Here is a 27,021-nt window from a genome sequence, read left to right on the forward strand (position 1 = left end):
ATCCGCAGTCCGATTTTACCTCATTTGTGCTATTTTCAGTACTTTGCTACAAGACATTGAATTGTGCTTTTTATTTTACGCCACATCGGCTGAATGAAAACCAATCAGGGTGATTTATTTAATGAGTGTTTTAAGACTAAAGAGAAAAGAATAAGTCTCTAGAAGCGAGAGTTGAAATCATCAAAGATGAGAAAACGCTTTATATTTTCCGTCCAGAGTTTTATTTCTTCCTGCTTTAAGCCTTATGCTGTCACTCAGGTTATAACTTTCTTTCAAGCCTTTTTCATTTGACCACCTGAAGTAGGAAAACAGCAACAAAACACTGGAGCCACAGCTGAGAGTGCAAAGCAGTCATTAAAGTTAAAATATGAGGGGTTCCCTAGAGTCTGCCCACCTCCTCTGATTTTCAAACAGAAAACGTCAGTAATGGCCGAAGTAAAGCTCAGCTTGCTTTCACTTACCAGTTTGCCTCCCTTCATCCTCCTCTTCATCAGAAAGTCACCAGTGAACACTGAGAAGAGAGGAGAAAGACGGGAAAAAGAAGAGAGAAGGAATGTTTTAATCACTCTGAAGGAAGCCAACCACCTTCCCACTCACATTGCTGAGTATTCACCTCACACAGACACACAGCTCAGCTCAAAGCACAAACTAAGAGATGCCTCCAACAGACCCAGAAGAATCACAGCAAGATGGGGGAAAAAACATCGTCAGGGGGGGGTTACAGAGTGAAAGAGTGACAGTAAGACAGAAAATGTAGATCCAGAATAGAAAAGAGGAATGAATAGAATGTAGAGAGGAGAGCATGATGAAAGGGGGAGGAGAAAAAGAGCGAGAGTGGGGAAAGAAAAACTGAAATGCATGGCTTGGCTGAGTCATCTGTAACCACCACTTCCTTCACTGCTCTTAGAGCTCTACTGATGACTGGCCAACTTCTAAAACAGGCACACACACACACCAATCATCTCCTGCTTTCAGCTTCACACCACTCAACATCTTTTGTTTTCAAAAAAAAAAAATCTCCTATGTGGCTCTACTTCTACATATACCATCACATTAGAGCATTAGAATAGCACAAATCTAATGGGAGGTACAAGGTTTTAATGTTACTGCTTGATGATTGTGTTTAATTACATATTTAGGAATTAAGACACTTCAAATAACTGTAGTGTACACAGGACTGCGAAGTCTGTTGCATCCTTGAGATTATGGGATGATTATGTGAAAGCCTGGGAAAGCGAGTCATGAGCTGACCCCGCTCCAAGCAGTCAAATCAAGACTGTTTCCTTTCCCAGAGTCCCCCATGGGATTGTTTCTAAGTTAGGCGTGTTCAGAAGCTTGCTTGATATGCTGTTAGATGATGGGGAATCACAGAAAAATAAAAAAGAAATGTAACTTCTTTTCTGAAAAGTGTTTATTATTTAATCTACCCGGCAGCTAAATGGCCCTTTTTTACTGGACTATACAGTCAATGGCTTCTTCATTAGGTACACTATGTAATACCAGGCTGAACCCCTTTTTATCTTCAGAACCTTAGGCTTTGGCTGCTGCTTGGAGATTTACAATATTTTTGGACTCGAGTCAGTTGTAGTTGCCATGCCAGGCCACTACATGGCGCTGTGATTTTTGAATGTCACTAATCCTTAGCTTCCACCTCACTAACTTTCACCACATAGTAAACAGTAACTCATCTCCATCTGCCATGGACAAAGTGCGTATGTAATGTGTTCCTTATCAGAAACGGTGCCAAACTGAACAGGTTAAGTAGCACAATGCTAGCCGCCTTTGTTTTTGTCGTTTTATTTCCATGCAAAGGTAGAACAAACCCTACAGGCTTTCACACATTCACGCGGGGTTGTTACGGAAAAGTTTCACTCTGAGACCTGGTTTCAGATAATGCCGTTGTGAGACATTCTGGTGTCGCGTTAACAAGTGTCTGGACTGAAACAAAAATGCTACGGTTTAGCCGTGTAAACGGGGAATCTTAATTTTCATGGCATAGATTCCAGAAAAGGTCCTCAGACATTTTGTTTCCTCTTGACATTTATTCGCAGCATCAGTTCTCACCCCAAATGTCCCCTGTTGGATTGTGAACGGGTGACTGTGGAGGCCAGGTAAGTGTAGCCAACTCACTCAAGAAGCCATTTTTTTAGATAATTTTGGATCATGGTGGAGCATTCAGGTTTAGGAAGCCATAAGAACATAGACATACTGTAGGGATGGACATGAACGTTCCTCTGAAAAGTATCAGATCTTGGGCTATAAAATGACTGAAAATGCAGCCAAATTCAAGGAAAAGCAAAAACACTTAAAAAGTCTGACAACTACTGCTTCAGCCCAGTATAAAGTGGGACAAGATGCCGTGGCTCCTCGTAGGTCATTTTTGGTTACAGTGCTGTGGAAACGAAAATTCCTAACATTGCTGAGATAAAGAAATACTTTTACATCTCCTCCATGCAGACAACATTTAACTTTTTCAAATGTCATTTAGTCACACAGGCTTAGGCTTATCAGAAAAAAGCAAGCTTCATGTAAACAACAGAAATCAAGCAAGCGCATTTTTGGCATAGCTGTGGAGAAAGATTTGACTCAAAAGAGGCCAGCCAGACTAGACTGTCTGCGTTTGGGGAAATAAAACAGCAGTAAAAGCACTTCTTTAAAAATGAAAAATTGTCTTGTTGAAGGAGAATTATGCAATGTTTCCTGACAAAGATCTGATTATGCTTTGAGCACTGAGGCAAGTGGCCCGATTTCTGTTTTAGATCTCAGAGAGAGAAAAAATGTAACTGCGCCATGACAAAAAACAAGAAAGATTGCAGTTTTTCAGAATGTTGTTTTAATACCCAATAACTCATTTATAGTTCATTTATTCTTGTCAGAAGTTACACTTGGCTATGTTTGTAGATGAAATGAATAAATTTTTTATTTGTATTTGGGGGTTTTTGTTATTCAGATTTGTGTGTCACTGGTACACACAAACACACACAGTTCTTGTGTCAATATGAAATATCAACTCCCTCATCTGAGAAACAGAAACAAACCTAATGAGCCGAACATGACAGCATCACACCCCAGGACTGTTCCTTCTGCGCACAAACAAACATGTACCCACTGAACCGATGAAGCCCATGTGGTCAGAAACAAATTACAGATTATTTTAAAGTTCGGTTTGTGACCCTTAAATGTTTCAAATCAAACTAAATTTGCCATCAGAGAAAGACAATTAACTAGATAAAGTTACTAAAAGAAAATGGTGATTTTTATCACGTGAAGAAGGCATCCAAACCAACCTGAAAACAAGCTGCAGCCTTTTTAAATCACAACATTGTTTCGGTTTTGTGACCCCCCACACGGGCCTCGTTACCGGACGAACTGCTGGCTGAAGCAATCACTTAAAAAGAATGGTTTTGGAAAAGCAACACATCAAAAGAAATTCGAGAACAAATCGGAAACAAAGTCACTGCCAACTTTGCAAAGGGTTACAAAGCCGTTTCTACGGTTTTGAGACTCCAGTGAACCACAGCGAGAGCCGTTATCTACAGGAGGAGAAGAACTGGAAACAAAAATGAGCCTTCCTAAGAGTCTTGAAACGCTACTGCAAGAGCACAGCGGCTGCTCATCCAGGAGGTCACAAACAATCCGAAATGACAAAGCTCTACAGGCCTCATGGTTACCGCAAGCATTCATGAGTCAGGAAATTAGAGTCTGGGGTAAAATGGTGATTGTTGTTCTGAAAAAAACAACTATTTATCGAAAAGAAAATAAAGGACAATTTCAGAATCTGTCCAAAATCCTGATGATCTCCAAGTCTTTGGGTAAACAATTACTGTCAAGACAAGAGTGGAACTTGGAGGGTGGGAGTCCTTTACAAACAATGTTTAATTAACTCATCAACAGGGAAAAAACATTAAAACATGACGATCTGGGGTTGATTTACCATGTCAGGATCTACACAAGTCGCCACAATTGATGGAAACGTCAACTCTCTTGAAAGTGGAAAAGAAATGTTGGGAATCATTTCACAATCCTAAATGTGTTTTGTAAAGCACTTTGTGGTTTCTGACCTGTAAAAGAAATAAAGTTTACATACTTAAGTGGCTCCCACTTTCAAATGGGTCCAAAAAAACAAAATGAATCTGCATCAGTTTAAAAGTGATAATCCTCCACGTTGCCATTCCTGCCAAGGGTGAGACAATAGGGCCAGTGTGGTTGGATACTTTAAGCTCCTTTAATTACATGAAACCATGATTTGTAAACTCCTTTTCATGTTTATTCAGATTATCCGTATCTGGTGTTATTCTTTTTTGATGATCCCAAACATTTAAGTCATACAGAAGAAAAAAAAACAAATCTGTAACAGGCAAATACTTTTTTAAACAAATCGATAAACTGACAAATCGGCTGATATTTGGATCTTTATGGGCCCTAATGCCAAAAACGTATTGCAAATCCCTCTGAGATCTGAACACTAAATGTCTAAAAGCACAACTAATGTCAAAATAAGATCACAAGTTAAGATCAAAACAGCTTTTATAAGATGGTAGGTTTGAACAACGTCACATTTTATTTCTCATAAGCACCAAATCAGAAGGACATTACCACTTACCCCTCTGCACTTGACAGAGGATCTGACACCTGGCATTGTGATTTCTCGTAAATAACTTGGCATGAGTAGAAATGGTTTCGCTTAAAATAATTCTGGTTGTTTTTTTTGTGGGTTTTTTCTTCCTTTTGAGGAGTAAATCATAACCCGTGAAACTATCTGCAGCCTGTGCTCGACCAGCGCTTTCGTTGACATTCAGAAACACGTCACAGTGAACCCACCGTTCTGCAGAATGACACATCAAGAGCATTAGTTAAAACGAAAACAAAATTACTGCCTCATCATGAGAAGATCGTCATCAGCAGCATGCAGCTTTGGCCTCCAATGCGATCGGTTTCTGTTTGCAATTGTGGAAGCGATCGGCGTGCAACTGGGAGATGAACTCCTACTCTGTCCAGCTGAGGAAACAATGGGAACTTATTAAATGCACAGCTTCCTCTGCAGTTCCCACGCTTATCACAGCACACTTGAACGATCGGGTACAAATGCCTGCTCACAAGGCCAGACGTGGCCCATGTGGAGTCATAACCACGATGGGTAAAATCGAGAGCACATCCTGATCGTGAGGTTCATTCTGCTGCTCAACATATGAATGGTCTACTTCCTGCTAATGAATAATAATGACACCGATGCAGACATCACTGTAGCCTTGGAGTACAGTGAACACAAACATGACAAGTATTAAGGATTTTGATCAAAGATAAACTTTTTTGAAGTGGATGTAAAGAGAACTCCCAGCAAACGAATTCGACACAAAGAGTTAAAACGCCAGGATGTTTCTCATCGTCTCACTGAATCTGATTCGTCAAGAACCATCCGGATGTTCTTAGGATCATAACACACTCGCATACTTTATAAGACGATATAAAGTGTGCAACTTTATGTTATTTTGTAAAGTAAGTGTAGGATAATATGTCCAACAAATAAAGATGAACAGCTGAACAAGATACGAAATATCAAACTGTATGTCAACATAATTTTCAATACTTTGGCCACCTTTTTCAAAGACACACTTCTGTCTAATAAAAATTTAGTCTTATTTAGGGCATAAACATTAACTATTGGGCAGCTCAGCACCTTTTTAGAAAAAAATTTGAGTGTTGTTTTCCTTTTTAGCAAAACAGCAAATACTATAACACTTACTAGATGTGTTAATATACTTTATGGAAGTGTGTACCTTAGATCTAGTTCTGTATTATTCCAAGTCCATACATAAAACTCATTTGTACATTGTAATTGATGAGCTTATAGCTGCAGTCTTTCTTGATTTTTGCATCATATTTTATTTGATGATAAATATGAGTAAGCAAGGTGTGTTAGCACAGGTCCTGACTTGTTTGGGCTATTTTCCTTTTATTATTCGCCACATTAGTCACTAGTTTCCATCCATCCATTCATTTTCTGTCCCTAGTGGGGTGCCTGGTGCCTATCTCCAGCTAACGTTCCGGGCGAGAGGTGGGGTCACCCTGGACAGGTCGCCAGTCTGTCGCAGGGCAACACAGAGACAGACAAACTCCAGAGAACATTCAAACTCCATTCAGAAAGACCCCGGGCCGGGAATCGAACCCAAGACCTTCTTGCTGCAAGGCAACAGCTCTTCCAACTGTGCAGCGTCACTAGTTTCCCTTACTATGAAACAGAGTCATGAAGTGAAGCATGTCAGTCATTTTTACTGCTTTAGCATTTCAAATTAATGCCATGCAGAGTTTGTGTAAAAACACACATTGACTGCTGAACATAAACCTGCATAACACTGTGATGGATGTAACATTACAGCGTTTCGTCCATTAATATTTAAACAGATACCATTAGCTGTGGCTGTCTGGCATCTTTACAACTTCGCTGTTGCAAAGTCCTGAATGTCTTTGACGTTTTTAAAAGTCTTTTCAGACATCAGAGTGTTTGTAATTAAGATGCATAGCTAGCATCTGAGGGTTATCGGTATCTTCTGCTGTGGCATAAAGCGGATCCAAATGCACGGAGGAGGCAGGAAGCAGGCGGATTAAAGTCTATTGTTTACTTAAAAATAAGAAGACACTCAAGCTAAAGTCAAAAGGTGAGTCCAAAACATGCAGCCGGAGGGAAACACAGGGATACACAACAGGAGGATCTGACTAAGAGCTGTTCTGACAGAGATATTTACGCAGCAGAGATCGTTGCTGAACAAGGAGCAGGAAGCGGATTAGAAACTTGGTGCAGCTGTGAGAGGAGGTGAGAGAGAAGTTGAACTGAGGAAATGGGAGAAGCGGCTGCTAGCATACACAGGGAACATGGAAAACATGGAGACAATCTAAATACACACAGAGAGATTCAACCCAAAACCCAAACACCTCAGAACTGGGACAGTACATCAGTCTCATATGTAAAAAAAAACTCCAGAACGTCTTTCGTTTTTGTCTTGTTAGCTAAAGATAATGCCGATGAATACGCTTCTCGTTTTTTGCATGTCCGTGTCATTTTAGTGAAGTTCAGGCAGCAGCTTATTGTTATGATTCTCCTCCATGATTCCTGTGAGCCAATGAAATGAGGGGAAGGTCTGTGTGTGTGTGTGATTCGATTTAGTCAAACAATTATTACATCTCAATCTCAATAATGGTAAATAAAACTGGGGGGAAAAACATGACAGAGTAGCAATCACCACACATAAATATGCAAAAAAAAAAAAAAAAGGATCGAACTGAAACTGAAACCTTATCTGCTTTTATCAGTAAGAGCAGACAGCCTTGAATACAAAGTCTGACAAGCCATCGTAGATAAACAATAACAAATATAACAAAGACGAGGCAGGTCTAGATTAAAAACCTAACATGGAGGTTCTGGGTGGCTCAGTTGGTGGAGTGTTTGTGACATGTGCAGAAGCTCGCGGCTGTCCTGGGTTCAATTCCCGCTCTCAGGCTGCACGTCTCCCCGTGTTCTCTCCTCACTAATTCCTGGCTTTGTACTATTCAATAAAGGCCACAACAACCTAACAAAAAAGACTAAAACTTAAATCAAATTATTAGTAGCAGCATTCCAATAAACTTCAGTGCTCTGAAATCGAGGAGCAAATTCATTCTCCAAAACAGCACAGAGCTGTCAGAACAACCAGAACCTCTGGTTCAAATTTCCTTCATGAAAAAAAAAACAAAAAAAAAAAACTCTACAGCTATCTTTGAGTTTATCGCAGCTCATTTATCTTTCTGACATGGAGCCACGCACGACCGGTGCACAAACAGAAAGTAAGACTTTGACGAATGCTGGCTCAGCAGAGCGCTCATTGTGGGAGGATTGTGGGAGATTGAGTTTGCAGATGAGTCAAGGAGACCCATTATACTCGATATCAGTATGAATGGCCTGGCTGTCTATCTTTAGGTTTCGTGTGGGAATCGAACCAACATCTGCTCGGTCGTTGCCTAGGAAGACCTCTCTGCACCGTGAAAAACATCTGACACAATGCGTTTGTTTTTCAGATTTGGGTGAGATCTTAACTGGCTGGTTTAAAATAAAAAAAGAAAACATTATTGCATCTAATGTAGAGGTTGTATAAGTGGTATCACAGGATTTGAGCATCCTGTGACACAAAAAGGAGGCAGGTTCTTAAAAAGATCAAGATACAGCTCTTCTTTGAAGCAGCCCAATTATTTTTCCAGCTAACTGGTTATCACCTGCTTCTATCAGCAGGCAGGCAGCATGATCACTACTTGTAGTACTGTTTTTAATATTTCTGACAGATGACCTCTTATCTGTCTTTTGGCAGTGGTTCAGCCTGCTTTGCAGATTTTATCATGTGAAGATTCTTTGAAGCAGTGGATTCAAGTTGTCGTTGGCAGCAAACAAAACAAAAAAAAAACCACAAACAAATAAAAAATAAGTTCGCGTTTCAGCATTTCATTTGCCTTAAAGGTCAAATCTGGACAAATTTCAAAAATACCAGCCGCAAGGCCTTTGAGAGTTTGACTCTGACACTGAGCAGTTGCGAGGTTAGTAATTTGGCAGCTGCACGTGTCGATGAACGATAACGTGCAGTTTGGATTGCATCACTCAGTCAAACATCAATGAAGATGACTGTGCTCAGAGCTCACAGTTTCCCTCTGCCGAACTCTAGTCCTGGTCAAAAGGTAGCCTAAACTTTCTAGCGGTATTCATGCCGGGCGCCGGTCCAGAAACCTGTCATGCGCTTTACCTTTTGCCCCAACTCTCCTAATCCCACCCTTCATCTCGCCAGTCACGCAAACAAAAGGCAAAGGCGACTTTTAAAGGCTCGCTCGATTCCTGTGCGATAACGTCTGGCTCCGAGAATACCAGCCGATGACGGATGGCTGCACATCTGTTCTCTGAGTGTCAGAGGGAAGTCAGTAACACAGACCTGGAAACGCAAGTCAGCAGTTCCTCGTTTCATTGTCCTCCTTCCAGTTCTTGCTGTTACGGTGCACGGCGAAACGAATGAGATGATTTACTGTAAATAGAGAGACAGATAGAGAAACAGACAGGTTTAGAAACAAAATGCTATGGAGAAAAAAAATGCTTCACAATAAAGTAAAAATTTAAGGAGGCAGCTCTTACGAAATCTAACCCTCAGAAATAAAACGCAGAAATACTAACAGTAAGATTAAATTACCAAACCTCTGAATCTTTGGACATATGTTATACATGATAGTAAGTTTTGGACTACAGTGAGTCCATGCATTATAGGACATATACATATAACCTTTAAATGATTATAAAATCTAGTTTGACTTGTTTAGGACACGCCCCACAAACGACCTAGAAAAGTTGATTGGGGTTCATTTGATACCAGTCATGAAGATTTACTTTGAATTTCTAAAAAAAAAAAAAAAAGAAAACAGAAAAGCAGACAACAACATGGTGAGGTAACAGTTTAGGGTGTAAAAAACATCAATTTATATTATTAACCTACGTCTTCAACACACATTATTCTCTCTTTTTTATCATGAGCTAGCACTATTCTGAGTGTTAGCATCTCAGCTCAGGAACAGGCATCAAGGACGATGAAGTTCATCCAAATTGGGAACATGTATTGTTGGTGAGCAAAATTTGGATCCATAGCAACTAAAATAGAAAAGTGTCAACCACATAAGCAGCCTTTTTGTGACTGTAACATTGCACACGTTGAAACTGCAGGATGACCCGCAGCCCAACATCGCGCAGCTCTGATGCCGACTGGAAAAGAAACATTTCAGAGAGCCTGCATGCCAGTCAACAACCAGACAGACAGAAGAAAAATAAAATCAAAAGCTAGTCATTTTTTACAAATAATTGCATTCATTTAGCATAAATGCTGCCTCGCATCTTCTGATTCTGAGTTGTAAACATTTTATTAGGAAGTACATTATGACTCTTAATCTGATGTTTATGTCGTAATATTTCACCTGAAAAGATTCTCTTTAATTAATCAAATTAAATTTTATTTCATCTCCACAGCTCAGGTTTTTTTGCAGGGTTGTCCATTTTACTCGTTATGTTAGCTTGAGTAGCAAAGAACCTGATTTTGATTGGCAGCCAATCAGAAAGATGAACACAGCAAGTAACATTTTTCTGAATTTCCTCTCTTACAGTAAAGGCTATTTCTATCTTGTACGCTCAATTTTAACTTATATTTTATAACAATGATGATGAACTTAAACTGTGTGTTTATGCTTAAACTTGTAAAATGCAGTTAGCTGCTGCCTTAGTTTGATGAAGTGAATTAATTCAGAAATGAAAGAATAAGCGCTCAGATATGCTCTGGTATTTGTGGGGACTGAACAAGGTGTTAGAAAATTCAATCACAACTAATGTAGAAATTGAAGTTTGGTCTGGATTTTGCCCTGATGAACTCAGATATTGCCCTCAACATTCTTATGGTTGAAACATAAAATTATGAGTGAACTTTTCTTCTTCTAAAAAAAAAAAAAAATCTCTCTTTTTTGGGAAAGTTGCAGCCGGATGCAAAAATGGATAGAAATAGCTCAGACCAGCTGGATTTAATTTGGATCTGTATCTAATTTGTGTGCTTTGTTTATGCATATTCTCTAATTGAGAAATTGTGTCAACAGGATTAACATCGCACCACTTTTTCAGAATATATATATTGAGACAAACTCAACCTAGAAAAAAAGCTTAATCAGGCCCTCTTTTTGGGTGGGGGGCTGAAAATCAAATGTTGAAGTATGTAACGTTTTCTACTAGAGACCATTTTTCATGTTAACATCCCCTTCTTATCATGCCATCTCCCCACCAGAGTCTTTCCGTACTGAGATCAACCCTCATCTACCTCAGAATTTGTTGCTTTTGCGTTGACATAAGTGGAAAAAATTGCCTGCCGTTGTTCAACAATGGAAACACTTTCCAGCAGAACAATTCTGAGATTTTACAAGTGGGAATAGACACCCACACATCCGCTTACTGAATTTGGTTGTTTTAGTTCATGTCACAAGGAGTGTGTCTACATGTCTGAGCACATCTAGAGGGACAACGGACGCCATTCAGTGGCTAGTAGAAGACTGTCAACAACTTTACCAGAGCAGACTAAATTGCAGTTAGTAACTTATGTCTGTTAGTCAAAACGAGGCTTATGAAGTTACTTTTGTGATTTATTTCACAACCTGAAACAAGTCAAAGTACTTTGTGCAAAAGTTTTGAAAATAGGTTAAATAAATAATGGGAAGCTGTTTAATTAAAGGGGGATTGTGTCCAGATCACGTCTCTGATTGGGGCAGATTTCAGCACCATTTTTAGTTCGAAAAAAAAAAGTAAGGTGGGGGGCTTGTCTGTCTTTCGCCGTCCTTTTTCCTCCCTCCCTGCAGCTGCCTCGCCTGCTCTGTTCCTGGGAGACTCCGGACACGGAGCCGTCGTGACTCAGTCAGGAGAGGATCTGACTCACCTCCTGTGGAGTCTCGGCACTCAATTCCCACGAAGGTGTTTCACAGAGATGCTATTGTGCATCTGATTAAGCCAGACATATGGACTGATGGGGCGGGAGCGGGGTGAGAGAGGGCAGCGAGACGCTCCTCCTTTGGGAACACTGGCTTATTTGTCTCTGAGAAAGTTTACAGTACTGGTCCTAATTCTGGCATCTTTTAAGAGCTCATTCAGGAAGCCAGACTGTATATTGATACGTTTCTGTCTCCTTGTGTGTGTGTGTGCGTGTGTGTGGTCTATGATGAATAATGGCTGGGGCAGACCACCGTGATCATGTGTTTTATACGCAGATGGGCTCTTAATGATTCTCCTCCATGGAGTCTAAAGTGACCTTTGCTGCTTTGTCAGACATCAGACACTCAAGTTGTATTAAACTTAACTAGCTGCAGTTTGATGATTTAATCATTTATTATGTCAGAGAAAAGGTGAATAAAGAAAGCTGGTGAAACTGCAGACCTGGCAGAGTAAAAAAAGTTTCACAGTATTTACACGTAGACTTAAAACAAAATGTTTTTAACAAAATCTATTTCGTTTACCTGAGCGAAGCAGCCATTATTTTTACCATAGCCCAAAAAAAAATTTGTGTTTATATTAGTATACATTGAGCAAACATATTGAAAAACTGTTCAATTTAGGTGCAGTCTTCAAGACTTTCTTGTATGAAAGACAAAAGTGTTTTAATCTTTCAGCCCGCTGACAGGCAGTGTGTGAATTATTTGGAGCATCTCATCATAAAAGATTTTAAACGGCACATCTGAAATTTTTAGCTGAAAGCTGCAATTTGATAAACCCGACAATAGAGCATCGGTTTAAATGAGTTGTTTTAATTTTTCTAAAAGAAAGAAGCTAAAAAGGCGATACCTTAAATATTTCGCACTGGAGAAACTAAATGAGCGGCAAAAAAAACTTTCATGTTATCCAATATGTAGATCATACAAAGAGTTCAGATCAAAATTTTTCATACACCTGGAAGATTTAGGTTTACTGAAATGCTTCTTTTGACTGGAAGTCATGTCAGCAGCAGTCCCAACTTGAAGATAAATCACTGAAGATAAATGGTCAAACACATTAGATGAAAAACATAACTGCTGTAATGCCACTGAGGGCTTTGTTAATAATTACTTTGAATTCTGTTTAAACATAAACATAATTTTTATATAATTTCGGTCTCCTCAAATCAAATTTGAAATTATTTGAAATCTAAATTTGTCAGGAATAAGTTTAGGCTCAACTGCAACTACATTAATGCACATGGACGTCTCCGTAGATCTGCACATTTCAAACGCTTTGATCAAATTAAAAAAAAGAGAAACTATGTTTAGTCAACTGTAGGTGCATAAAAATTGACTGCTAATAATAGCCTCACTCAGAGGCTATTTCAGCGACGTTGGCACAAGCGTCCGGACGCCAACGCGACAGGAGGGAGGCCTCGAAGTTCCACTGCGAGACTGGAAACTAATAAAAGCTCGAAGTTTCCAGGTCACTGTGTCTGACTGACTTTCACATTTGTCTCGACAATAAAACTTTCACTCAGACACCATCTAACAGTCACCATCCAGTCAGACCAAGAGACGCAGTGTGGGAGGCAAAAGTGGAAAGCGCAGTTGTTTTGCTTGCACAATCTCTCTCTCTGATGTGGACCGCTACAGACGGAATTCATTTAAAATCAGTCATCTGGAAAGACAGCTGAACAGAAGAAAGAGTTTGTGTCCTTTGTGTCAAGCGGATGACTGTTTAAGGTAATTCAAGAAATACCTGAATTTATTGCGGCATCCTAATTTGCAACAACCCCCCTGGATCCAAGTTTGAACTCATAGCTGGCTACAGATCTTACCGACTTCCTTTGATAAGCGAACGACTGTACGTGACCTAACGAGGAACTTCACGTAGTGCAGCTTTTAGAAAGAAACGTGATAATCTGTAGGGATTTTTTTTTTCTTTTGTATTTCTGCATTTGTTTTCTCAGCGAAAGCGCAGAGGCAGCTTGTCTCTCTCCAGGAATCAGAGGGGTAGACCCGACGCTGAAACACATGATGCAAACAGCCGGCAAACAGTCACACCAAATGAAAGCTTTACACTTCTGCTTAACCTGACCTACATACTTTAGGGCTTTAAAGGGAAACTAAAGATCCAACAGAAATCCCGTGCACACAAGACCTTCAGCCTTCTTACTTTTTCTCCCCCCGCCCTTGACAGAACCACAAATCAATGCAGTTTATTGGAGTTTTATGTGATCGACTAACACATCGCTGCTCATATTAAGGGGGAAATAAAGAAAGCGGGACATGAATTTCAAAAACCACAAAGAAAAATATAATATAAAGTGATGTGCATACAGGCCTTTAGAGAATTAAAGTTGCAAGTCTGACTAAACTCCCCTGTCCAGAGATACAATGGGCCTCTCTGCTGCTTCTGATAAATGTTCTCCTGGCCCATCACGCCAGCGTAGGGCCAGGAGAGGGTGGACGGTCATGCCTTGTGCTTTATGAGTGTAATTCCTACTAAAAACAGACAAGAGTCGATACACAACAGAACAAAAATGACTAAAAACTAAATTTTAATTGTTGAACTTTGATTTCACAGGTAAAATACCAACTGCTTACAATAGTTCATAGAAACAATTTTGTAAATACATTAAACTGAAACCCTCCTTTATTTGTCCAGTCATCTTATAAATATGTCTATTCAAATTAAAAGCTTACTTTTGTGGACTTCAAGGGTATGATTGTTGCAGAAATAAAATCACAGTGCAAGGTTTAGCTCAAGAAGCTAGATTACAAGAACAATTGGTCTATTTTTGCCAAGTCTTTAAATTTAGCTTACTTTATTAATTTGCTTATTTTTCTGGTTGATCTCTTTCTTTTCTGCAGGTTAGTTATTTTTAACTTATGAATTAATTTTGTTTAGGACATGGAGTATTTCACATACAAATACAGAGGTGTCAGGCAAATTTGTATGCGTGTGGATGGCCGTATGTATTTTTACCAGTTAGTCAGTCAGTGGGCGAGCATGTGAGGCAGTCAGTCAATCAATAGGTCATGCAGGAACCAGAGCAGCAAAGACAAAAAGGGATCCTGTGAACACATCCTCCATTGTTTTCTTGCAAACTTTGAATCATTTCACCACGGAACTATATTTTGGGACTTTTTCCATACCACATAAGCCACAGACCCGCGGTGCATTGAGTTACATTCACCTTCAGTTTGATCGCTCTAAAGTTTTCTCGTTTCATGGCCACTATCCAGATGAATAAAAAACTAGAAGAAAAAAAAAAGACAGGAACATATTGGAACACCTGCAGTCACCTCTTTGTCATGTCAGAAGTGGAACAATACTACGCAACTCAATCAGTAATCACTGTGATAGGTGTTTAACACACACACACACACACACACACACACACACACACACACACACACACACACACACACACACACTAGACTAATTATTGCCACAGCTGCCCCCACTGGGCTGATCTAGTGTGTGAACCAAAACCTGGCTCTTTCTCACTGCTCCTCCTTTATTGTGTTTATAAAGTGTTCTAATCAATGACAGCCAATCAATATCTGAAATTCCCAGGGGGCGGAGTTTCAAGTGATCATCCATGGAAATAATAGCGACGCTATAGACTCGATTAAAGCCACTATTTCTGAGCTAGACGGCACAAATCCTCCGCTAATTTGAGGATTTGCAAAATGCTGCCCTCTTCTGGCTTCAAAGAGGAGTTACATGCGGTCAAGCAATGGGAGCTTAGTATGACATTGCAGTGGTAGACAGATCAGATGTCTGATCTGTCAAGACATGGATTTGATCAGATCACTCGAGGCTGTGATGTGGCGTCTGCCAGCTAGATGTTAGCATCTTAGCCCTCCCCTTAGATTGGTCTGATTTGGTCATCACATCCCACAGACGTTCGACTGGACAGAGATCAACATCTAGCATTCAGTGATGCGCTTTCCTGAACTATTTTTGCTGTGTGTTAGGACACATGCTGCCATCAGGGCATACAGTTTCCATGAAAGAGTGTACACATTTCTTATGTTGATGCAATGAGTCATGGGGACACCGATAAGAACAGAAAGACCCAAGGTCATTCAATGGAACACGACCTCCTTGACCCTCTTCCCTTTTTCCCCATGTCCATTCTGTTGCAGTGTGTTTCCCAGGTGAGCCATGCGCACACATCCAATCACCCAAAATAATGCAAAAATAATTCTACTCATGGTTGGTTCTTTTGGCATTGAACAGGGGTCAGTATGGGCATCCTGACAAGCTTATGGTTAAATATACTCCCATAAGCAAAAAGTGGCAATGCTGCAAAAAATTTCCAGTCAAAATCTTTCACATGACCAGTGAGACTTTCAGTTGTCTTTGTACACTAAGTCTAGGTTTCTGGCAAAATCATAAACATAAACGGTGATTGTAAACAGTGATCTCAAAGCTTTTCTTAAGCTGTTTCTTCTAACATCTTTCACTTGACCAACAAGACTAAAAGGTTCCCTTACACGGTGAGATGATGGAATTAAGAAGCACATTTTTCTTCCTGCCATACCAATTCTAAGAACTAAATGCTCACACCAACAAATAGGTACCCTGACCATTTCATCGGTCAGTCGTCCAAACGTTATGCCTGATCGGCTCAAGTCTCACTGGAATGGATAATAGAAAGGCAGGTTAAATAACCAAAAAAAATCTCTAAAGAAGCAACACAAGTGAAGCTGTGATTACAGTCCACATAAGATCACCAAACCTGGATAGCAACAGATAAAAAATAGGTCTGATGAATTTAGATTTCCGCATTCAGATGTCAGGGTCACCACAGAGCCACCCGGCCAGCAGCTGGTGGTGTAATGCTTTGGGAGATATTTTCTTGGCACACTTTGTGACCCGTAGTACCAAAGCCATATCAGCCTACCTGTGGATCCTAGATGACCATGTCCATCCCTTTATAACCTCCGTGTAGCCAACCCATCCTCTGGTGGAGCAACATAGCCCATAATGGCATCAGACTCAAATCAGCACTGTTCTCCAATGGCAACCATAGCCTCCACATCTTAATTCAACAGAAAATCTTTGAGGAAATTAGTCCAAATCAAAGGTTTAGTTTCTGAAACCTTTGTCCAAACCGGAAGAGCTGGTCAAAACTAAATATTTCTTAGAACCTGGATGTAGATGTGTAAAAAGCTTTTAAGAATCATCCAAGCTGTTTTCTACATGCAGTCACATTTCTAGAAGGCAAAGATTTAGTCCATTAAACTGTGTACCGTTTTTAAATCTTGGGAGTACGTCTTCAAAAGCCCCACACTTTTGCCAGTGAAGGATGTCTGTGAGATTGGCGCCCTTTTAACTCAGACAGCAGATGGAGACAGAGAGTAGTGAAAGGCCTGGTCCTCAGAGTCTGGCTCCAACCTTGATGGTAAATTGTTTGTTTAGACGATTTTTATAATTACATATCTGTTGTAATCTCTCAAAAATTAATAAAAAGCAGCAGAACAGACGTCACTGTCTAATGTGAAAGGAAAAGAAAAGTTCATCAATCTTCCAGACTAACAGCTTTACAAGTATAGTTTCAGTATGGCACATCCACTCTGACATTCATTTGCATGCTCCCTTCAAGCACTTGGCTACAAATCAACTCAATGCTTTTCTCTCCAGTTTTGCTTTCATCAAAAGATTGAAACTTCTTTTGCTGCAGCAAACGCTGTGCAGAAACATTCTCTTTCGGTTCCATTTTATGTAACAAATGAGCTCTTCCGCTAGAGGGCAATGTAATTCAACGTATGAAAAGCTTAGAGAATCTAAAACTTAAAACTACAGTGCATCAAGAGATTTTGTTGTCTCTTTTTTTCTCAGATCCTAAATCCAAGGAGTTCTGACAGATAGTTGTGTCTTCATTTGCTAACAAGCACATATCGTAACCTTCCTAAAATAATGACCAGAGGTTTTTTTTTGTTGTTTTTTTTGTTTTTGTTTTTTTTTTTTTTGCCAATAGATGATTTAGGCAAATACAAAAACACAAATCAATTTTGGCAAAACAAAAAAAAGACTTAGGCTATTATTTTCGGAAGGTGACGATATGCAAGTCCTGCTTTTAAAATGCTCTGTGAAGACTGCGTGAGAAAAGTAAGCAGCACCTGAAGCTGCAGAAAGCAATTTCTGTTTAATGCACCGTGTTATTCCCATGACCTTTGATCCTTTCTTTGATGGCGCACTGACAGGAAATCCTCCCAACATCGTTGCATGAAATACAAAGGAGAGGACGCATGAAAGAAGAGGCAGAAGCCTTTTGCCTGAAAAGGGAAGCAATTGACAGATGAAACCTCTCTTCTTTTTATGAACAGAGTTTCGCACTCCACCACCACCACTTCCTCTGTTGTGAAGCTGACGGGTGCAGTTCTTTACTGGAAACCAGTAGCTCTGACTAAGAACACCACAGTAGTATTGTATGGTGAGCTTGTGGCAGCCGTTAGTTGCCTAATTCAGATTGTGAGACAGTTAACCCCTTAAATGGCATCTACATGAGTGCTGGCGCATAGCCCCCATGTTTCCCAGGCATACGCTGTGGCAACGTCTTACTGGAAACCAGTGGCTTCAACTGTAAACTGGTATGGTGCTGTGACCATATGGTATTCGCGCGCTGCAGGCCTGGGTGTGGGTATAGGTGTGACTGAGCTACGTTGGCTTTGCAGGATTTGTTCGAGAGTTCAACTACTGAAATCAAACAGAGAGCCGTTGAAGGCATGAGAATTTGTCCTCTTGATCTTGCTTGGCCGCTGAGCATCGTCTAACCGGCTCCAGCGCAAGACTCAGTTGTCGCCAGCAGATTAAAGCAATTCACATGTTAAGTCATTTGACAAAGACCTTATAAGAAAGTCAAGAACTTCAAGATGATGACAGCGAAACAGATGTCAACCCAACTCATGCCTCCATTAGATAAAGTCTGAATACTATCAGAGGCACCTTATGCGTCATAGATGGAGTGTCTAAAAATATACAGCCATCACGCGTCCAAAAAAGTGATGTCAGCCAGTCACAGAAAGAGACACCGACGCCACAACCAATGTGCACACATGCTGATGTCCACCATAATAAGCTACTTTTTGCCCAAAGTTACCTTTTTAAACAGAAGATCATGTAAGTCAGTTCACCAACACACCATGTGCACATCAATTTCAAACAGCTAGAATGAAAGGCGCGATGCACGCTTACAGTACCTTTTTACTTCTGCAATTTGCACCTTCACCCTCAAGCCTGCGTAAAAACGCTCCACACTAGTCAGTAAATACTGATAATAGCTCTTCTGCAATCTATTATGCAAAATACTCACTGAGGCAACTGTCTTGTCTTGTGAAACGCTTTTTGTGGTTTTCTTGTTCTGCGTTATGAGAAAAGATTTAGATTCTCATAAGCCCTCAGGCTCCAAAGCTAATCAGTTGCCTGTCAAACTACAAACAAAGCTGCCATTCTGAGTTCCTGAAAAGCTGAGATATTCAAGACAGTTTTTTTCTTTTTAATTTACTAAAATAGGCTGTATCACATTGTCACTCGGTGTTGAGTGCAAGAGGAAGTGCTACTGTCCCCTTTGCCTCAAGCTAGACCTATTTGCATTTACGACCACTGAATTGATGCTTAGCTTCTTGGCTAAATGTTCTGCTGCATACTTTTTTTTAAACAGTGATTTCTAAGAAAACACCCAAGAGTTGCTGAGTGTTTTCTTGCTGGAAAAGTTTAAACACTTGAAGATCTCATCATTTTCAAGTTCAAAAAGATTCACAATATTTCTCCAATCAGTAAACAGTCTGAGATGTGAAAGAAAGAAATGCAATAAGCAAAAGCAGGTATTACAAGAAATAGCTTGCTCAAGAGCTGATTAAAAATTCCTCAGTGATAATCGGTCTTGTTCGTTGCCAGGAAGAGATGGTAGTTTAGGTCTTTCTGGAGGTATGGCAATCAAAACCTCTAGCTGTCACTAATTGGTATAAAAACGTATTTTTAATTGTTCTCTGTAGTTCTTCCCATAGAACACGCATGCTAATGGTTGTACAAAGAGTATTGACAACTATTTGTTTGTTCCAAACACAACTGGTGCAATAGCTAATTTGGGAACGCTCATTTGTTAGCGACAAGATGGGACTAGCTAGCATTAGTTAGCATAGCCAGTTCACATTTTCAATAAACGTTCTTACAAAAAAATCTCTTATAGTGGCCAGGTGATTTTATTTTATTTTTTTGTAGTTCTTGTATAGTAAAGAACAGACTGAGGAGGAATGCTAGGACACATTACATGCTATAAAGGAAGTTAGACTTTTTTCAAATAAAAATGTCAACACAACCAAAGAGAAACAAAATAGAGCCAAGTAGATGTAAAAAAGTGGAAAAACACTGCCAACTAACTACACCCTGTAGTTTCATTAAGGTTTAAGGAAGTTACTAGCAGCTATGAGATGCTAACTGTTACTATTCAAATGTAGTTAGTAAGCTAGCCCTCAGTTTAAAGCTAGAGGAGCAGGGTAAGCACCTTTTCTGTCATAAACTCGGAATTTCAAGATCAACTCTTGGATCATTTAAACTTTTTCTTAGTCTGAGTATTTTTCATAGAATCTAAGAAGGATATTGGCTATTTTAATTCAAACTTGACTGTAGTGATGCTAGGCTAATTTTCTCCCCCTGTGAGCCAAGGGTTTGCTACAAACTAGAACAAAGTCATCCTAGATCGAAGTGAATACAGACGAAATATGCTGTTTTAGCCATAGCAAGTAATCATACTTTACAGAGTGTTAAACTATTTATGTAAAGGGAACAGCACAACAGCTCTGACAGAAATGGGGAACATGAAAATGGAGTCACAGCTGCAAGGTTTCAACATTGGTTATTTGGAGAAAGTGCAAGTACAGTTCCTCATTCACAAATTTGTTTAAAGACAAATCTGTTTGAAGGATCTGTGTTGCAACCCAGAGGCAATTTTTTATTATTATTATTATTATTATTATTATTATTATTTATTTCTAATCTGGAAAATGAGACTGCATGACTAGAGACAAAGTTGTCAAAATTTGAGCCAACAATGAGAAAGGAGCGAGCGAGCTGACTTGAGAAAAGCTTTAGTTTCTGCACAGTAGTTGACGCAACGGCTGACTTTGTCAATGCGACCTTAGACAAGAGGCTCGCTTTCATTTGAATGAACCACTTGGGATTTGCATTTTTGCAAATCATAAATACTCCATGTTTGCCTCCGAGCAGAATTAGCTGCTGGAGGACGTGTTGACAGCGAGCTCAGAAAAGTGAAGCGATCCATCTATGGCGGAGAAGTCAGATGAGGTAAAAGTCGACAGTGTCAGGACTGCGCTACGGCTAATCTTCATCGCTGCGTCTTTTCAAATAATACGCATAATCAAGTTATTATATAGAGGGGTTTTTTTTTGTTGTTTTTAGCACAAGTATTGCACTAAGATTAGCAGTACCCCTGCAAGAATCATCTTACAGCTTTTCTGGTCCGTCATGAAGATTACTACAAGAAGGAAGCCTGGTACTCACACCAATTTGACCATTTTAATGCATTTTCTCCAGAACTAGTTGCTTTGCTTGGGGTTTTGAATCTATAAAATGTTCATTTTAGCATTCTAGGCCATGCACAAGGTTTCATGTTTCAATCTGGTTTTGAAGCCCCGTAAACCAATCATGCAGCTGTGTCATCAGCTGCACAATTTGCATTTGCTGCATGTGGCGCTGTTGGCTGTCTGAGCAGATCAAAGTGTGTCATATTATCTATCTTCCTTTCATTTACAGGCCCTTACGCGGAAAAAATGGTTTCTCAGTTTCAGTTGCTAATAAAAAAAAAAAACCTTGATACGTACTAGAGAACATTTCCCACAAATTCAAGCCTCCATTCAGTGACTGGCCTGTTCAATTCTACACCGTCTGAGTCACATCCAGGTGGAACAATGTGGAAAGCGTTTAGGTGTGACATGTTTCTAAAGCTCAATGCCTGCATGACCCGTCAGCCACCAAAGAGAAGGTTTACCGTGGCTCATCCACAGTCAAAGAGCCGATAACTTCAGCCGCGCCTCACCTGTCTGAGACAGTTTGAAGCTGAACTTTAGGCGACCTTCGCAACTTTGACAATCACTTTTGCTCAACTTTGGCCTGAGTTTCCGGAGCAACATCTTGCATGCACATTTCCCTCTTATTTGCCAACGAGGAGGTGCAGCACACACAAAGCAACCTGCAATCAGTTGGTTCCGGCTTTGACTTCATTTCCATGCTTACCGACTAGCAACACAAAGGACGAGCGACACAGTAACAAGAGAAAGGGAGCTTTTTTTTTTTTTTACCCCTGCTGCGACCAAGGAGATGACTTTACAAACATAAATTTATTCCTAAAGAGCTCAAACTGCGGGAAAATTCCAGATGTAAACTGAGTGGAATTTTAAACATAGAGCATAATGTATGCTCTATGTTTGTATGTAGAGCATGTAAATTGTATGTAATGTATGTAAAGGAATGTAAAGGATGTGACATTGTTTATTCAATGTCACATGCTGTTTTTATTTATTTATTTTATTATGTAAAGCACCTTGAAATGCCTTGCTGCTGAAATGTGCTATACAAATAAAATTTGATTGATTGATTGATTGATTGATTGATTGATTGATTGATTGATGGAGCGGGGTAGAGGGGGACATAAGTTGAGGATCCTTAGCCAATCAGCTTCTATATGCATAAATGGTTTGCATAGTAAGCAAACCTTTCATGCTAACCATTGTTTACAAAACCAAAATCTAAAACAGGATATTAGAAACACTAACAGGAGAGGAACGCATTTTTATCCTCCTGAGAGACAGAAATTGACCAAAGCAGCAGGTTGTGTCTGCATCCATCAGATATTATTGAGAAAACACATTAGTACTGGTAAGACTAAAGTCTGCATACCATCACAAGAGCTTTCACTTGTGTTTTGTTTAGTAAAATTAGTTCACCTAAATGGCACTGCAACTCGTTTAATAGTTATTGGTCTTCCAGCATTTTATATCAACACTCCAGAGCCATTTTATTGTCCAAGACTGATTGAGACCTTTCTGCTATCAAGCTCAGACTAAGACGTTGCTTCAAGAAAAAAAAAATTGTGCTACACTAAGAAACCACTGGGTGGCACACTACAGCAAGGTAATATCAGTTCTGATTAAACTATGTCAAAAACTAACCCAGACTTTGGGGGGGAACATACGTCCACTGGACTGATGCAGAGAGGATTTATCAGAAGAGTTCCTTTAAAACTCAAGAATGTACTCAAACCTCGTCTGAAAATGGAGAATACTTTTGCTGATGCCCCATAGAGACGTACTGCTGCATGTGAAATGTGTGCAGAAACTGGCGTTGCTTCGCTTTGACAGTGGCTGCTGTGTGTCTGCTGTTGCACCCTAATAGGGGTTAACTGAGGTTAGGATTTGCTAAAAGGTTCTAAGCAGTTATAATTTTACCTGCAGTAAGAAGCTGCCTGTAGTTTTATGCATACCTCTACATATGAATTACTTCAACGAAAATGCTTTACACATTGTGTTCACTTATTTTACACGGAAGCCTCATCCGTTTCCCGTCTAAATACTTTTTTGGCTTATGTGAAACATGACAATATAGCGTTTGGATATCCCTTTAACGGCGCCATATAAATAAACGAGGTGCTGCTTGTGCACCTTCTCAACCTTACCATAATCTAGATTAAAAATACTTCTTACATAATCTAAGATCTTGTCACCGAGGTATTTATAATTCGGCATCAGTTAACATCTCGCAAGACTTTACAAGCCTCACTTCCTTTTGCATCCACAGCATCGCTGCTGTGGATGCAAAAGAGCCTCAAAGTGACAAGAGGAAGTTTGTGCTGCGAAGGTTGCCGAGGAGCGCATCAGGCAGAGAATAACGCGATAAAAGCACAGAACAAATTATCTCAAAGTACAACCCTCTCTGAATAAAAGTGAGACCAATAAAATATGCAAACACACTCCCTCGCTTTGTGCACACGCACACAAACACACGCATGCATGCTCACTCTCACATAGTTTCTCTTCCTCTCTCTTTTAAAACACACTCAATATTCAGCTCATATCCGGGTTGACAGTTCTGCACCACCTCAGACTCCAGCCACATGAATGAAGGAAACAGGGACAGGGAATCCCCATGTCACTCATTATGAAACTCTCACACACACTTCACACCGCCAGGCAGGGTTAATGTACATGTTCGGTGGGGGGTGAGCAGAGAAGTCGGTTGGCGGCAACAGGGAAAAGAAAATGTGAAGGAGGAAGGTAAAACAGAGTTGAGCACAAAAAAAAAAAACCAGTTGCTTTGAGTTTTGCATGAAAGAAAAGCTACATCTTTTCTTAGAAAGTGAAAATAAGAAGAAAAAAAGAAACAGTTCAAGTGTGACGAATAAAGATAAAACACTTTTTAAAGTCAAAAGGTAACTTCAAATATTATTGAAAACAGGAAATTGATGTGAAAGGAAAGTGGTGTAGATCAGAGGAAGGGCTATTTTTCAGCTAAAAACCACGTTCGCAAGTCGTTTTAATCTGATATAACTGCAGTATTTCCCAATAAATGTTGTAAGAAGCTGTAAGCTTTCAATAACATGTAGCTTGAAGACTTTCGGGAGGTTCCTTCAGAGTTCAGTTGGAGGCTACGTTCGGTCTGGGAGGAGAGAAACGAGAACTAAAACCTAAAGTTACATCCAGAGCAGACAGGACGACTTACAATAGTGGGTTTAAGAGGACGAGACAAGATTTGAGCTCAACTGTGCTTTAAAGAAACTCTTTTCTGTTCAAGGTCAGGCAAGACATTTCTATATGTTTAGAAAATGTGCTAAAGTGCACGACTGCAGTCCAGATTCTGTGAAACAGTCAACAGATAGTTGCTAACTATTCTAAAGCTAGTAACAGTCAGCCAGTCGAGGTATTCTTAGAGAGAGCACTGCTTTTTTTGTCAGCATTTTCTTCTAGATATAAAAATACTGCACTTCCTGTCTCATTTCAAAATAAGAGTCTCAAATGCAGTAACAAGAATTCAGGCTTTAGGCCATCTCCTTCACATCTGTGGCTCACAATAATGGTTTATTACGAAGAACAGCCCACAGATGGAGACTGCACAAGACTAAGATATACTCTGAGTTCGAATATGGCATGCCAAAGCATCCTGTGACACTGCTAATAAAAGCCATGACACAAGTTTTCTTTCTTTTTTTTTCTAAACCAATAGGAGTATGTTGCAAAAAGAAAACAATGACATTGTGTTTCTTAAAGTGTAGTTTCAACAATGCAACTTATTTTCTCAGGACATCTTATGCCAGTTGGTGGTGTCTTGTGTACTTTGAATTGGTGTAAATATGCACAATAATTGTGTTGAACCCAGTAGAACAGGCTGGGAGTCATCAATTCAAACGTAACTGGAGAGCAGCAATGTGTCTTCAATTAAAATCACTTAAGAAGCCATGGAGGTTGTGTTTTTTTTACTCTGCACTCCAACGTATTCGGTTTGAAACCCAAAAATCTTCCATTGAACCAATGACTTATTTGTCTCCAGGTGGCTCTGAGTTGACGCCGGTGATTTCAAATCTAACACAAATAACTTTAACAGGAAATATAACCCTGAAAAAAAAAAAAATTTAATCAGTCCAAAAAAGTTCAACACTTTTCCTTCACAAAAGCAGCCCCAGAGTACTAGTGGAAGGAGCATCCCCACAGCATTACGCTGCCACCATCACATCTAAACATAGGGGCTGACGTTGATGTGCGGCGTCAGTTTCCTCCACCCACTATTTTTGCATTTAGCCCAAAACGTTCTCGTGTGTGTGCCGTGTGTGTCCGCTGCATGACTTGTGTCAAACATTACACAGAACTTCTGTAGGATTTTTTTTTTTTTTTTTTTGTGCCATTAAAGGTTTTCTCATTGCTATGCTCTCATTAAGGGCAGTTTCTGAAGACTTGACAATAAAGAGTAGCTAAGTCGCGGCTTTGAAAGTTCTAATTCTGGCTCATAAAGGAACTTCAAGCGCCCGTGAACGCACCACCCAACTTCCCGAGAAGCCGGAGAATGGATTAATAATTTAGGCGACGCCCATTGCATTCCGGCTCGAGGCTCCCATAGGAGCTGACGCTGGTTTCAAAAATAGACCGTGAGATTTTATATAGATATATGGTGTTTTTGTTGATGATTTTTAAGTTTGTGGATGAAGATGCAGTTACTGGCGGGTGCTATGATGCATCACGCAGAGCTAAATAACCTTGCGTCAGGTCAAGCCATTCAATAACTTTTAAAAAAAATAAAATAAAAAAGGAAGAGGAGGACCTGCATACTATCTCTGTCTGACACCGCATACTTCCTTTTATCTCTGCACAAACCGCCCATTATGCATGAGTGAACGCTGCACGGCCTCCAGAACCTTTCAGCTTTTCTAAACTCCATCAAAGAAAAAATATAGTCGTAGCTACAGTCAAGTTGCAAAAAAGAAAAAAAAAAATCAGTCTAGGTAAATGCACCTTCATCAAAGTCACAGGCACAAGCTGCTTCCTCATTTGGGCTTTGAAGGGACCGCACAGCTGTGAAGTGGAGAACTTAACTTTTTTTATGCGTTTAATTCATAGAACAAAAAAAAAATGAACTCACAGACTTACCCCGAGTCACTGGCGGCCAGGCGCAACTTTTGCATGTCTTTGCTCTTTTTTTTCTTTTTCGTTTTCTTTCTTTTTTTTTTTTTTTTCTTTTTAAATCAGCCAAGCACTCACGAGGCGCGCACTGAGCACCAACATGACCCTGACACATTTTCTTTCACTTTCAAACTTCTGCAGGTCGGAATAAATTTTTAAAAAGTCCCCCTACCTCCCTCCCTCCCCCCACCCCACCTGAACATGAGCTCCAGGAACCCATGTGCGCGCTTTCTGTCCCCTCTGCCCCCCCTAACCTTCCTAACTGCTGCACCAGCCTCCCCGCTCCGCTGCGGCTCCACCATTCATACTGAGCCCGTCTGACAGACTTGCAGAGTAATAGATTTTCGCATTTTAGGGCACACCCACCAGTTCAAGACCTCCCATTTGTGCCGCAGCAGAGAAGGCTTGGTCATGAATGGAATTCTCTGGTTCCCGGATGAGCCGTGATCCCACGCTCAGAAGCATGCAGACATTCCGGAGCTTTTAACAAACAATGCAATAAGTGATGGCACTGATTATGGTGAGGAATGGGAGAGAAATGAAACCTTCTCTTCCGCAAAAAAAACAGAAGTTAAAACAGCTTAAAGCTGCACTTTGTAATAAAAAAAATATATATATATATATATATATATATTTGTTAAAACTGTCAGGATGTCATTATGGTGTGGTATGAGAATCTGTGAAACAAGTGAGCTCATCTGCCTTCTGTCCGTGCTCATTTGAAACAGCCAATCAGAGCCAGGAGGAATGATTAATGCTGTCAATCATTCCTGTATGCGCTGTTCACACCACGTCTTCACTTATTATCTGCTGCGCTACAACTTC

The 27,021-nt window shown here is 40.0% G+C and overlaps 1 long non-coding RNA gene across 3 annotated transcripts in view; it reads right to left on the minus strand.

Annotated features, from left to right (window-relative positions):
- The window catches only part of LOC103476440 (uncharacterized), an 88,219-nt gene extending 61,842 nt beyond the window's left edge, over positions 1 to 26,377 (minus strand). The window contains exons 1-4 of one of the 3 annotated variants that reach the window (XR_014091275.1): positions 26,164 to 26,377; positions 26,029 to 26,088; positions 8,946 to 9,035; positions 462 to 511 (exon numbers count right to left, since the gene is read on the minus strand). This is a non-coding gene — a long non-coding RNA (uncharacterized LOC103476440). Of the gene's footprint in view, positions 1 to 461; positions 512 to 8,945; positions 9,036 to 26,028; positions 26,089 to 26,155 lie in introns of all 3 variants that reach the window. The other 2 variants (XR_014091274.1, XR_014091273.1) reach the window with 2 other exon arrangements.
- Between the last annotated feature and the right edge of the window lie 644 nt (positions 26,378 to 27,021).

The sequence above is a fragment of the Poecilia reticulata genome, chromosome 15, assembly GCF_904066995.2.
Source record: "Poecilia reticulata chromosome 15, P_reticulata-male-v2, whole genome shotgun sequence".
Taxonomy (NCBI): domain Eukaryota; kingdom Metazoa; phylum Chordata; class Actinopteri; order Cyprinodontiformes; family Poeciliidae; genus Poecilia; species Poecilia reticulata.